The sequence below is a fragment of the Papilio polytes genome, unplaced genomic scaffold (genome assembly GCF_000836215.1).
Source record: "Papilio polytes unplaced genomic scaffold, Ppol_1.0 DF820844.1, whole genome shotgun sequence".
In the NCBI taxonomy this organism is placed as follows: Eukaryota; Metazoa; Arthropoda; class Insecta; order Lepidoptera; family Papilionidae; genus Papilio; species Papilio polytes.
Window position 1 is genome coordinate 651,508 of NW_013528360.1, and position 14,796 is coordinate 666,303.

At 34.0% G+C, this 14,796-nt stretch overlaps 1 protein-coding gene across 1 annotated transcript in view; it reads left to right on the forward strand.

The window, feature by feature from the left end:
* LOC106110158 (regulator of G-protein signaling loco) overlaps positions 1-14,796 on the forward strand; it is a 61,738-nt gene that overhangs the window by 3,681 nt on the left and 43,261 nt on the right. The window lies entirely within an intron of this gene.

Consider the following 14,796-nt stretch of genomic DNA (forward strand, 5'->3'; position numbering starts at 1 on the left):
TAGCGAAGATAATCTATTTCCTAATTACAATCAATTGTTCAATTGTCCGTCAACCCGCATGCCCTGCCCCGGCCCCGGCACCGGCCCCGGCACCGGCTAACGCTGACCCCTCGTCATTACCTCGACACAAACAACTAACTATTCTAACAGAATGTGAAAAAGGAAATATCTCTAGATGTTAACTTTTATCTACAGTCGAATTTATTGAAAGTAAGAAATTATAATAAACCAGTCTAAATAGTTTTACCTTTAAAGGGCTTTAGTCACAGAGTTATAAAAAACAAACATGTTTGCATTATGAATTTAAACAAAATGCTGTTCCAAAATACATCAATAGACAATGAACTACGTTGTCAACTCTTAAAAAAAACTCATTTGCAGAATTCATACATTTATTCATAAAATATCGATTGTAATTGTTTGTTTTGGTATTTTGAAAACAGTAGAAATGTAAGTCTGTGTAAAGTGCCTTGAAATTTAATATACATACTAAAAGTTTTTTTATTCACCACAAGATGTTGCTACATCTTCAACTAGACGTAAACTAATTTTAAAATAATGTTTGTTCATCTTTTTATTACTTCGACTTGAGATAGATTATGTAAAGAGACAACGTACGCTGTTAACCGCTTCAAATCGGTTACAGATAAAATTTAATACAGAGTAATTTGTATAGGTAATACCTGTATTAAATCATGTAGATATGTAACATTTACATTATGTATTTTTATGGTAATTTAATAATTCGATGACAAGTGACTGCGTACGCAACTTTTTTTTATAAGAAACTTCTAAGTTCGTAATGCTCGATAATAAGTTACATTTCTATTTTACAATTTATGCTATTATATATTATTAAATAAATTATATTAATATATATTAAAAAACTAGCTGTTCCCATGCGAATTCATCCACAGGTAATTGTAAAAACTTTATTTTATTGTTTACATTTGTCAAATTATCAATAGCAAATGTCAAAATGACATGACATGATGACAAACTTGCTTCCTTGATGTTGGCAGCAACTTATGGTCTCTTTCCCACATTAGGGGTTTTATCTAAAATATTTACCCCCTAAGTTTAATGTCGTGAAAATATATAGCCTAAAGCGTGACGTAAGTGTAGGGCTTTTTTATTAAAAAAAGAATTATTCAAAATTATGGTGTAATTGCTGACATCTTAGGCAACAAAGTGTGTGTTTACGTTTTATTATGATAGTATAGAAGAATAGATAAATTTATTCTATTATACGATATTATGAAATAAAAAAATAACATGAAATTTCTATTATACAAGAAACTTCATGTTTTATTGAATTTTAGGTATTTACGTTTAGAAATATGTCCAGAATTTTTTTTTTAAGGATTTAGATAAACCACTTTTCAAGGGTTTATCGTTTTTCTAGTGGTTTTTGGTCATAAGTGAGAAAGATACTATCATAAATCTGTTAATATTTATGTTATTTAAACAAGCGTCTCCAAGGGCCTAGTTATATAAAGAAAAGTATTAATAGCTAAGGTCGTCTGTCCGTCTGTTTGTTTGTCTGATAATTCACTACAAATAGATAAGAAACAATTATTTTTTAACAATGTTACTAGAAATAAGATGCTTTGGTATTGATTTTTCAAGAAACTGTATTTCATATTGTGTTATTAGTGCGAATTAGCGAAATTGTTGGTTACAATTATTTACGGAGAAGTTATAATTTTAAGCTGGTATTCTTTGTTTTAAGAATATAATTAAAAAAAAAATACAAGCAAGTTTTTTTTACATGTTTTGCTAAGTAAGGTTTAATTCATTAGGTCTACTGCAAATATTATTTCTGAATACGAAGTTTGCGGTCATACGTGACTATTTCTAATTCCCCTTGACCTATTTCTAAGACCCCGATCTACTTACGATATTAGCAAATACATCCAAAGTCAATCTTTGATCTTTGCAGTTAAATTGACTTAAATTATCCTATCGTCTGTAATTATGGAAACGTTTAGTTGTAGTATATTTTATGACCTATTGAAGTCCCATTTTCCCACTCTGTATCTCGCAGACATTTACTTTAGTGTGTCTTAATAATTTAGATAAGTATGACAATTCATTTCAAATTTAGTAGGGATGGGTTGTGTAAAATCAGTCATGAATCTTATCGATTTTCGATTTTTTTCTTATAGAAGTTGGAATCGATAGATTTATAGTTATAACTTATGAATTAAAAAAAAACTGTTTCCACAAATTAATAATGACCATACTAATGAGTGTAAATAAATGTTTATTACTACTACAGCCGTACGTAATCAAATTGGATTTCGCTATTATTTCTGTCATCGCTAAGTTCTCTACACTATAATCAATACTAGAATTGTGCTATAAATTAGCGAATAAGAAAATAATAATTTTAGCTGAGTTCGATAATTATTCCAACCGAATATCGGTAGTTCAAAATTGTTCGCTGCGTGTTTGTTTCGTCACTACGATACCTGTCTATTAAGTGTGGCATTTGCCTTCATAGAAATTGAATTCGATACATCATATGCGTCATTTATCAAACTAATCTATCTTATTTAGACACACTATAAAGTTATTGGTTTAGGTAAACTGTGTTGCCATATTTGTTCTTTAAATTGTAAACTCTTACCTTTTTTAGCGATTGTACACTCGCCCGATCTTTGAAGTACACTTCTTTAGCAACTAAGTTAAATTATTAGGTGATTTCACCAAAACCGATTGGATGTCATTAATTTTCGTTAAGTCTGATACATTTATTTTTCCTTATAAAATTGTGCATTGGCAAAAATTTGCTACTATACTAACGAATGTGTTTTCTTCTTTCTATAGTCTGAATAGTGTCAGTGGAAACCTACCTTTATCACTAAAACTAGTAATAAACAAGTGAAGGTCAAGAATCAAACACGATCACATAAATATTTATCAGCGTAGATTTGAACGTAAATATAACTGATGATGGGGTCTCGTTCATTCATGTTAACCTCCACTTTGTTGTGTTGCACTGGAAAATCTCAACTATGTTAAAAATAAAATAAAAAAGAAAAAACTATTGACAAAAAAAAAGAACACAATTAAATTATAACTTTTGTGAGACATTTTATAATTAATTATTTTACGGCTTACTCACGTCATACTTTTTTCCGGTGACGGCACCGACCAGTTTTAGACCCTGCGGGGGTCCTTCAGGGCGAGGGTTAATGATGTTGTATCGTGGTCGCGACGCGACCTCTGCAGGGTCTGAAACTGGTCGGTGCCGTCACCGGAAAAAAGTATGACGTGAGTAAGCCGTAAAATAATTAATTAAAAGAACGCAACTTACAAACATATTACTGAAATAAAAATAAAAAAAATCTTGGCCAAAAAGAAGGCTCAGCTGATGCGGCCTCCAGTTTGTCACTAAAGGCCGCGCTGGTTTTCAGACTCCCCATACAGGGGGCAGTTGAGATATGATACCGCGTATGATATGCCGGTTAATACCCCGAAAAGTCGAAATAAGCAATTGTTAAAACAACATAATTCTCGCCCATAACCCAGAGGTGTAGGCAGGACTACGAACCTCTATTTGGCTTGACACTGACCTACATCTATTCTTATTTTATTGTATGGAAAATTAGTAGTAAAAGTGCGTATGAAAGTAAAGCAGATTATAAAATACCTCTGTTCTTCGCACCTTCGTCTGCGTGAAATTAAAAAATAATAAAAATGTGGCCAGTGTTAATCATTGATTACGTAACTTTTTAATAGTGAAAAAAAAATGAAATCGGTCCATTAGTTTTTGAGTTATCTTAATACATACAAAATAAAAAATCTTTCCTCTTTTTAATATTAGTATATATGTAATCTGATTTTTGATTCACTGTATCGTCCTTACATCATTTATGGGTACCTATTTACGGTGCGTAGATATTTTTTATTTATGTACCCATGTTATTTCCGTACCGTTTGCTTGAACTTATGTACGTAACTCTTACACACCTCCAGAAGATCACGATTGGTAACCAATCAGTATCAGTTCTAATGTTATAGTAAAATATTGATCCATTTTACACAGCCATAAACGATGCAATGCTAAACTGTAGCGCATTGCGCAGTATTGCATGTCACCGGTAGATAATAAACGCCGGCAGTTTACAATTTGTCTAATGCAAATCGAATTCTTTAAGAGCGCACACCTTTGACAAAATTATCGCACAAATGTGCGATTGTCGATTGTTTCAGCCAATTCAACTGTTTAGTTGTACAACTAAAAATTGAGTATTGTGCGCACTTCCATATAAGCTCATAGGAATCAAAACGCGACTAAACAGTTGTGCGATAGTTTAGTCAACGGTGTGCATAAGCTTTTATCTGCACAGAAAATTACATTTATAAATTGTTTAAACACAATTCGTCAATGTGTGAATAATGCTTAATTAGCAGTTACAATAAATCGCTTAGTTTTTTAACCAGACCAATGTATACCGCATATTGTTAACAGTGTGTACCAGGTCAAGTAATACCGTTTGCTACCAAGTCAGCACGTAGTTATAGCAAACCAATTGATAGTAGGACAGATCGAGGCCACGTGCCGACCCCATTTTTTCACGCTTCGCGAGCGTCCAGTGAGCATAGATATGTTCGCATCTTAAATAGATTTAATTTTCGTAATTGAGTTGAAAACAAGCTTATTATTTAAGCGCCTTTATGTCAAACGAGCAACGGCCTTCGGAATTCGCCAAAATTGCGAAGTGACCGCTGCCCATAGATATGCGTTACCTTTAATCAATAATGGAAGGGATGCTCAGAAAGAGGATATTTTCCATTCCCCACTAAATTCACATCCCATCCTTTCCTTGTACGAAAATAATGGAAGGTGAAGAAGACCAAAATTCTAAGCTTCGTGTATTTGGTTGTATTTAATTTTAACAAATCATCATATTGTAGTTATTATGCTTTTTTATTATCTAAATTAATTTACTTTATAACACAGTATTTTAAATCTACACTAAAATTAGCTCACATGATAGCTAAACTTTATCATTCTTGAAGCATCCCACCAGTCAACAAAGGTCCATTGTTTCTAATAACTGTAATTGATAAGGAGTTATTCGGAACTGGTCAAGATAGATGGGGTCGCGACCAGTTTTCGGGAACCTCAATCATACAGGTTCAAGTGTCACTCGGTTATCTGTAAGAGATATTAATACAAGGCTGAACAGCTCTTTAGCGACGGTTTTTTAAATAATATAATTGAACTATATTATTTAAAAATTACAAATTAACACAATAAAGGTCAATATTAAATTCCATGAATATTGTGAGGTAAAGTGATAACATGTGGGTAGTTTAAAAAATCTTATGAGAATATGTTACAGTACGCCGATCTCAAGTGATGGAATCATGTTATTGTACACGCTTTGTATATAAAAAAACAACTAATAACAAATGTGTGAATAAATGAATTCGATGCGAAACTGCAATGCAGTAACATTTCAGTGACACGTGTGGTCTCTGGTTTTCCAAACACAATGAATTCTGAAATTATAAATGTGAATTAGATAGACGGATGATGTTTGTTATAATTTGTAGCCTAAACTGCTGAACCGATATCGATAAAATTTGTCAAAGATGTAGAGGATTTTATATAACTTTTTTTTTTTTATATAACATAAGGTGGCAAACGAGCAAGCGGCCACCTGAAACCGCCAAAATGGCGAAGCGACCGCTGCCCATAGACATCCGCAATTGCAGATGCGTTGCCTACCCTGCACATAAAGAGGATATTTCCCCTTCCTATGCATCTCCTCCACCGTCAAATCCACTTCCTCTTCCCAACCTCTCCTTATAAGAAAAGGGCGGTAAAGAGAAAGGGACTTAAATTAGGCCTCCGGCACCACACTCGTCAGACGAAACACGGAATTGCTTCCATTTCACGCCTGTCTTCTGTGTGGTCGTGGTATTACACCGGGCGTGCCGGCCCATTCGTGCTAAGATGTTAAAGCGGGCACTACCACTGTTAGAGGATAGACTGGAAGAACACATAGGCTACTTACTTTTTTTTTACCTCTACGCGGACGGAGTCTCGGGCGAAAGCTACTAGTAATATATTTTTAAACTAATGTTCAGTCAGTGGAAATCGACAAAACGTTGAAGAAACAATAGCCCATGTCCATTAGTTGCAATTGCGGGCGCGGTAGAACAGGAAAATGCTAAAAATAGATCGCTGCTACGGACCAAGATTAATTCTATTAAATGGAGACGAACTCAACAGGACAGACATGTGATGGCTAATGGATACTCGGAATTTTATTATGAAACTAGCTTACGACAGGCGATGAGGTGAAGGAAAATGTTACTTCAGAAAAATTTTAAACGTATACCTTCAGAGAGGAGGAGTTATGATTTGAATATTTTTATAATATCTAATTGTTTAGATATTGACAACCACTTTAATTTTCAATGAATCTGTACTATTATAATAAAGCGTAAACATACTTCTTTGTTGCCTAAGATGTCAGCAATTACAGCATATTTCAGAATAATTCTTTTTTTAATAAAAAGCCCTACACTTGCGTTACGTTTTAGGCTATATATTTTAACGCCATTAAACTTAGGGGGAAAATGTTTTGGATAAAAACCCTAACGTGGGAAAGAGACCATAAGTTGCTGCCAACATCAAGGTTGTCATCATGTCATGTCATTTTGACATTTGTAATTGATAATTTGACAAATGTAAACAATAAAAAAAACATACAGACGAATTGAGTACCTCCTTCTTTTGGGAAGTCGGTCAAAAAGATCAATTGTTACTTGGTAAGCGACCATAGACAATTTCATGAATTTCACATATTCATCAGAAGACGGCAATAAAAAAAATAGTAAAAAATCAATGCACGGGAAATGTCGATTAAGCTAATGGTATACTATAAAATGTTATACCAATCTATGTTTTAAACGGACTCTATAAGGATTTTGTTCTCAATTCCTTTGTTTTTTTCTGCAACTTCCAGGTTCAAACTTTGCCTGATCAGTATCACCCCCGTGTTTTATAATTATAGCTGTATGCGGGTACTGAGTTCAGTTCTCACGATTCCATTCGGTTTACGAAAAACTTAACGCCCGCCGCCAGTTTCGTAATCAGTTACTGGCAGTTAAAACTAATTTATGGGTGCAGGGCGTCTGCTGAGTGATGCGCGGGATTTTTATTTTTAAAATATCGATATTGAGACAGTGTAACTCCCGCTTATAACCCAGAGGGGACGGCGGAGATTACGGATCTCCATTTAGTTCGGTTCTTGCACATCTCTATCCTTCCATAATTGTACACTTGATTAAACTAGTTTACCTTCTATATAACATGTCTAAGTGAACTGATGGTCAAAGTTAGATTTGCATATATCTCTTTACAACACATGTTCATGAAGTTGACTTATTTGGCAAACCCCCTCTACCTTAAGCTCTCAAGTCTCAGTTTATCGATATCGGATTAAAATTGACATCCCTAAATGTCATCGATAGCCGAAGACTAGTCGATAGTACAAACCTAAGTAGGGTAATCACCACGCGGCGTCGGTTCTATCCAGGATTGGTACATATCTCGTGTTTATGTCTTATTTAGTGAGACCGGTCGCCACACTAATAGACATCTAATTACTTAGTTTTTTTTAAAACAAATATTTGACACAGAATCTATTATTCTGCATTTATAAACTAGCTTTCGCCCGCGACTCCGTCCGTATGGCATAAAAAAAAAACAAAAGTAAATAGCCTCTGTGTTCTTCCAGACTATACTATACATCTATACCAAATTTCATCGATATCTATTCAGTTTAGGCTACAAATTCTAACTAACATTCTTCAATCTAAACTTTGCATTTATAATATTAGTAAGGTTAACCCTTTTTTCCATATTTTATAACACTATGGAGCTCTCTTTTTGACCAATCAACGTCGTAGAATTTGGCGGTAAGAGTTCTAAGTTATATTGTATAGATAATCCTTTAAAATATCAGAGGAAATTATATAAGCCGAGTGTTTGTAACATCAGTAAGTGCGTGTTACTGTCAGATAATATCAATCACGCTTGTGTTTATATTTCTGTCGTGATTTGTTTAAGTAAACGCGACCGCCATTGTGATACGATGAAGCACGTGGTAGCTTCTCCATTTAGATGTTCAATATCAAGAGACGTTTTTGGTAATTGTGATAGGATTTTGTTTTTAATTAATTTCGTTTGGTTTATGTAATTTATCTGAATGCAGTGAACAAAGGTAAGCCTATTAAAGTACTTGGGTATTTTTATCCTTAACTTTTTGGAAAAAGTGGTAGAAGTGTTGTTAGTATGAAACCACTGTTCGTTTTGTCATATAAGTCATACAATTGCTTTTCAAGATTTATTTTGATTATATTTCGTAATCTGTGTACACAAAAGTATTATTTGTCTTTGACAAATTTGTGGCGATGCCCTTGGTATTATCCTGTTTATAGCATAAAAATCCCATAAGCCACAGCCGGCTCCTGTGCGTCGCTCGGGACGTCTCGACCAGTCTCGCACGCGCCATCGTACGTAACACACGCATTCATAAATAACCTCTATTAAAACAATCACTTTACGTAACATACAGTGAACCTTATCACCACCGTGTAAGAACTATTTTAATGTTATATAAAATAGTGCTAAGTTGTTAGGATTTCATCTCGTAGTGTTGTGTAAAAAGTGCTACAACGTATTTCAATGCGTTAAAGTTTATTTTCTTTTTTCATGTCTTGATCAGTGTTTATTTTTCTGGTTGTTTGTTTATATGGTGTTGTGATACATCGCTCTTCGTGTATGAAGGTGATGAGTGACGGCTCTCGGTGAGCAAGCGGTGTACGGTGATGAATGGTGTTATTGAGATAGTGTCGAATGGAACTCACAATGGCGAACAGGGTGATGGGTTACATGATATGCGGGTACAGTTCTGTTGACAATTTGTTGGTAAGTTTTTTGAATACATGAAAATTACAATTACGCGCCATTTTGATATAAAAATAGAATAAAGTGAAATATCTTTAGTAGCATTTGTCGTTTGTTAATTTAGTAAGTTTTCGTCGGAATGGAAAAAAATACCTTTATAGTAAAATTGGTTGTAAATTTTTCAAGGTCATTTTAATTCGAGCATTCAGCAATGTGCTGCGAAGCAGTTCATAACAACAGAAATTTATAGATATTGTTTAAATAACAATTAGTTATTTTTTGTGGAATAATCGTTCAATAAATTCTCTTGAAGAAACATTAAATACAAAAGCTACTAAAACATATTACAGTTGTGTTGAATTATTTCAGTAATTTCAGAGTAAGACGTTACGAATTTTTTCCTCTTCATTTTCCTTATGCTTATTTTAATGCTTTATTGTTGGGTTTGAAAATAAGAAAAAATACGCAACTAAAATACAGACCTGTTGCGTGTTTTCCTTTAAAATGATAGAATTTTCCATGTTTTTTTACCATTAGTGAAGTGAAGTTAGAGGCAGATGAAGGGAGAAAGAAGATATGATTGTTTGTCGTATTAAAAACTGAAACCACTGCCCCGATTGACAAAAATCTTATTTTACTAATATCATAAATACGAAAGTTTAGATGGATGGATGTTTGTTAGAGTTTGTAGCCTAAACTGCTGAAAGGATTTTGATGAAATTTGGCATAGATGTAGAGGATAGTGTGGAAGAACACATAGACTACTCAATTATGTTTTTTTAATTCGGACGGTGTCGCAGGCGAAAGTTAGTCGTAAATGTTTTTTTAAAAAATCGTGTGCCGAATAGCACAGTATGATATTTGTCATTTAATTGTTTGCAATATAATGGTTTGTTTGACTCATTGTAAAGTGTTAGGTGTTGTGATTTGTGTCTGGAGTCTGCACAATGAGGCTGGCGTTTGTTACTTCCTACAAATTACTTTGGTTGAATATGTATTATTTGTAACTAGCGATTAAATAATATACGATTATATCTCTTCTGTATCCATACTCTTTCCGTTGATGTCAAATATAGCCTATGTTAGTGATAACGGAGATTTTTGACGGTGAAAGAATTTTTAAAATCGATTCAATTGGTTGTTCAATGCAGTCAATCATAAAATACAGCTTTTGTTGTGGTAATATAAGTCATATATTCTTAATTCTTAACAAATAATTTATCTAAAGTATGTCAAATGCAACTTATGGACAATGCTCTAGTGCCCGCATCGATCAGGGCCGTTCACAATCAGCTTATTACATTTTATATAACACGTCTATGATATAATTCCAATTAAATAACGCATTGTTTTTCATTCAAGTACTCTGTAAAATTATAGCACTAGCTAACTTTTGTCTGCAGTTTTGTCTGCGCGAAATTTTAAAAAACTTAATCAATGATATGTTCTTCTATTGCATCTTTATCTGTGACAAATTTAATCCACGTAACAAATCCATCCACCTAAACGTTATCATTTACAATCTTACTAATATTATAATTGCGGAAGTTTAGATGAATGGATGGATGTTTGTTAAAGTTTATAGCCGAAGCAGCTGAACTGATCTCAGTAAAATTTGGCATACACGTAGATTTTAGTCTGGAAGAACACATAGGTACTCACTTTTTTTTAATCCCACGCGGACGGAGTCGCTGGCGAAAGCTAGTATTTGTATCTTATGAAGTAAATGTGTTAAAAGATTTAATAACTTCATTCCTATCTGTTCGTATTGTTTGTGCATTTAAAGAAAATGCGGACCATAATTTTATCGGTTAAGAAGCCCTGATGTAGAGTGACGAGTAAATAAGTCGGTCGGCGCGGCAAAGGTCGTTTCGATGTATGTTTTTTGTCGGACAATCTAACAAGGCGTACGTTTAATTAGCCCTAATTACCCGCGTTGACCATTTTAAAAGATTGCACCAGATAACATTCTTTTACAATTCACGTCTTGGAAATTGAATGAACGAAGCGTTTATATTTAAACAACTGTTATTGAAGCATACGAAAACCAGGTATACTAGATATGTCTTATGATATGTGGTTCTTTAGCAAGTGTTTCAACCTTAGTACCGTAAGCTCAAAGGAGTACTGAAGTCTCCAAATATCTTCACGGCTTGGAACATGGAACTACACTAGAAACGAACAGAGGACACTGCGCAGATGACCTTGAACTGCTGAAAAGGTTATAAAAGGCTCATAATTTAATATGGATGGCTTTCTTGACGACTCTTAAGTAAGAAAGAGAGAGCGGTCTCGAATATAGATAGAAAATGAAAGAAACGACATATTGGGTGTAAAATAATAAATGAGTACAAGAGTCCTTGATATCAAATGACAGAAGTCGGCCTCAGTCGCATTGCGCGGCTCATCAATAAACTGGGTCAAACCTCCGTCACCCATGCCACACAACGTCTTACCAATTACAATAACAACGTAATGAAAGGTATAATACTTTAAGACGTGGATATCTAATACAGCTAAAATAAAAAAGGGTAATGGAAACTCGAATTTTAATTCTACACCAACGAAATCAAGACTACAAGTTACCAGGATAGATTTTTACACCTAAAAATAACAAATTCATGTAGGGTTGGGGCGTTAAATAAACAGTTTTCTTCTTTAATCACTCTATTTCTCGCCCTTAACCCTAGTTGTACAAGATATGTTTTTTTTTAATTATTTTTTTGTCTTAGAAAACGTACGGTTCTTTTCGTCTTTTCGTCTATCCCTTCGCGTCTTTTTCGTCTATCTCTTCGCATCTTTTTCGTCTATCTCTTCGCATCTTTTACGTCTATCTATTCCTAGATTCACTCCAGTCTATCATATGTTAGTCAAAGCAGTCTCTCACTCATCTTCGTTCGTAAACATGCACTCACACATCCCCACATTCATTATAACTGACCAGTCCAGCGTTTAGTTTAAAAAAATTGTAGTAACCAATATGTAAATCTCTTTAAAATACTTCAAAATGTAAAAACTCATAGTATACGTGAAACTAACAAGTCATCGTCTGCTCATGAATATTTTTAAAGTCCTCAAACGAAACAGAACAGTGTAAGTAGATAATTTACAGCGCTAACCAGATTTACGATTGCCTATAAATCGCTTTGATGATCTCCTGCAGGCGGCGCCGCGTGCGCAGCCTAGGCAGATCTGATCGATGACGAATCGAAATAGCTCAAATAAATGTTCTCAATGATTTAGTTTGTAACGTCTGTAGGGAAATGTAGGTAAAGGTCGCTTCGTAACGATCCCTTAACTAATTTATTCTATCGCTTATTTTGGTAAATCTTATTTAAGTGTTTGATTCCAGTGTACGAATTAAAATCTCAAGCGATTTTCTTTCTCGAATCGAATCGATCGATATTTTTTGATACAAGGTAATCCATTCAGTTTGGAATGTATGAATGAATTTAATTTTAGTAGATGCGTTATAGCGGTGCTTGGCTCTTGTTATCGTAAGTCTTGTAGACATTAGAAGGTCGATATTACAGGAACCGCATGCTTCAATGTTGATATAATTTACTGCTGAAATTTAAACACATACGTCCCGCTCATTCTCTTTGAATGAAACTGAGATAATATGTTTTGGTATGATTACGCCAGTGAAAATCTATTGTTATATTTCCATTGAGTGCTGGTTTGTTTGGACATACGCTTTAGCTATAGCACTGTTTACAATCAATGTGTTAGTGTTAGGTAGCAAATCGGTCGTATTGTTTGTTGTAGTTGTTTTTTTGTTGGTATGTGGTTTAATATATTTTTATAGTCATTAAGAAAAAATGCGAGAAAATGACAAACATTTCTGTAGATAATTTGTAGAAGACTGTACTTGTATCTCGCTTTCTTCCGTAATTTTGGGAGAAGTTGAATGTTTAGCTTTTAGTTATAAATCTGGATTAATACCATTTGAAGTACTAAGGATATTTAGACCTGTATTATAGATTGTAAAGTCGGTTAACGTGGTGTGTACGAGGAAGTGTGTGTCGTGTGTTGCATCATGATTCGAAGCCGCACGAGACAAGCTCACATCCGGCCGACAATCAATGGGTTTACGTGACATATGTTTAAACTAGTATTATGTAATTACGATAGGACAGGTGTGGAGATGTATCAGCGTTAAATCAGGTTTTTATTGCCGAGAAACAAGTATGAAAACATCATCTTATTCTCCGTCGAAAACTTGAGACGTTAATTTATTAATGCTCGGTTTCTGAACGTTCCATTTATCTAATAATTATTCAGTGTTAGATCGACCTATGGTTCAAGGGAATAAAACTCAAGTTACGTAGTTCGGAAACGCATCGCATAAATTTATCGAACCAAAAACATTAACGAATGGTTAAAAGTAGCTGGGCCATTAGAGACTTTATTGTTGTAGAAGTTGAAGGAAAGATAAATAAAGGGACGTAGAATTAGAAATGTTTAATTTAAGGAACACAAAGTAGAATAATGTTTAGCTACTGTGTTTAAGTTATATTAGTATAGCTAATTTCGACCAATAAAATAACTCAGACGCAAAGAATGACGTCACAATTGTAGGAACACCATTCTGATGCTATTTTTGATACAAACGAATTTAATTTCGAAAACAAAAGACGAGACTAGTCTAAAACAATCGCAACAATGCAATCTAGCAAAGTTCTGAGAACCGCGTGGGAGCTTCCCGGTGTGTAGATTGCTAAATCAAATTTATAAACATTTGTATTACTCAACGGGTGTGTAGCATATAATATAAGAATGTTATCCTGATCGTGGTCATCCTCTGCCGAATTCGTCCAGAAGGATGGAAACGTTAAATATCTTGTAATATGATGTCTACTAATCATTGTTCTGTCAGCTTCTAAAGTGCCATCTTCTTTCGTAGTTAAGATATCATTGGGGCAACTTTTACTCTTGAGACTGAGTATTTGAATAGTGGTAGTTCCGAACTGGTGGTATTTTCGAACTAGCGTTAGGTTCTTTGGTTGCCAAAAATGAATTTGATGGACTTATCTTTATGGTCCTTTATTTATTAACTAATAAGTATATTCATGTAACTTTTCCTGTTTGTTCTAATCACAATTGTAGCTATGTTCTTGTAAATATCGCTTTTGTAAAGTGACATAGTTTAGTTTTTACACATAACAATGTTAACTGCAGGTGTGTAAGATAACGTTGACAAACACCTTCTCTGTCTGTTTGTATGTGCGCTGTCTTTGTCGCACGCTGGTACCGGGGCAAAGCCCTCGACACGTGCGTTACAGTTGCCAGTAGAGGCTGCATGTGTTTTGTTTTGTGTGGATAATTTATTTGGTGTCTATGAATTTGTGGATTTCTGGTATGTAAAGAGTTTATAGACACATAATGCTGATTGTCACGTGTCGTTTATGGTTCAATCTCATTTGTTGGTAATATCATTTAAACCTGATCTGGTGTTATTTGTATATGAATTTTTGTTTTCACTGTTAAAATCAGTACTAAAATATATTGTAAAACGATTTAAAGGACTTATCCCAAAATATTGAAATTCATGGTAACCGCAACTGTATTCCTAGCGGTGATACGCCGAATAGTTTTAAATTATTCTAACCGTGAAATGAAATAATCCTGAAAACGGTAGATTTAACTGGAAACTGGATCAATGAGTTTTGTTGAGAATAACAAGGTATAAAAATATGCAGGGTTTATAGGCGTGTAAAAATAAACAAAAGGTTATTATTAGTTTAGTAATACTAATCGGCATAATAGAAAACTTTTTAATAAAAAAACAAAACCGACTTCCAAACAAAATACACGAAAAACAAAACAAAATGCACTAAAAACAAAACAAAATACAC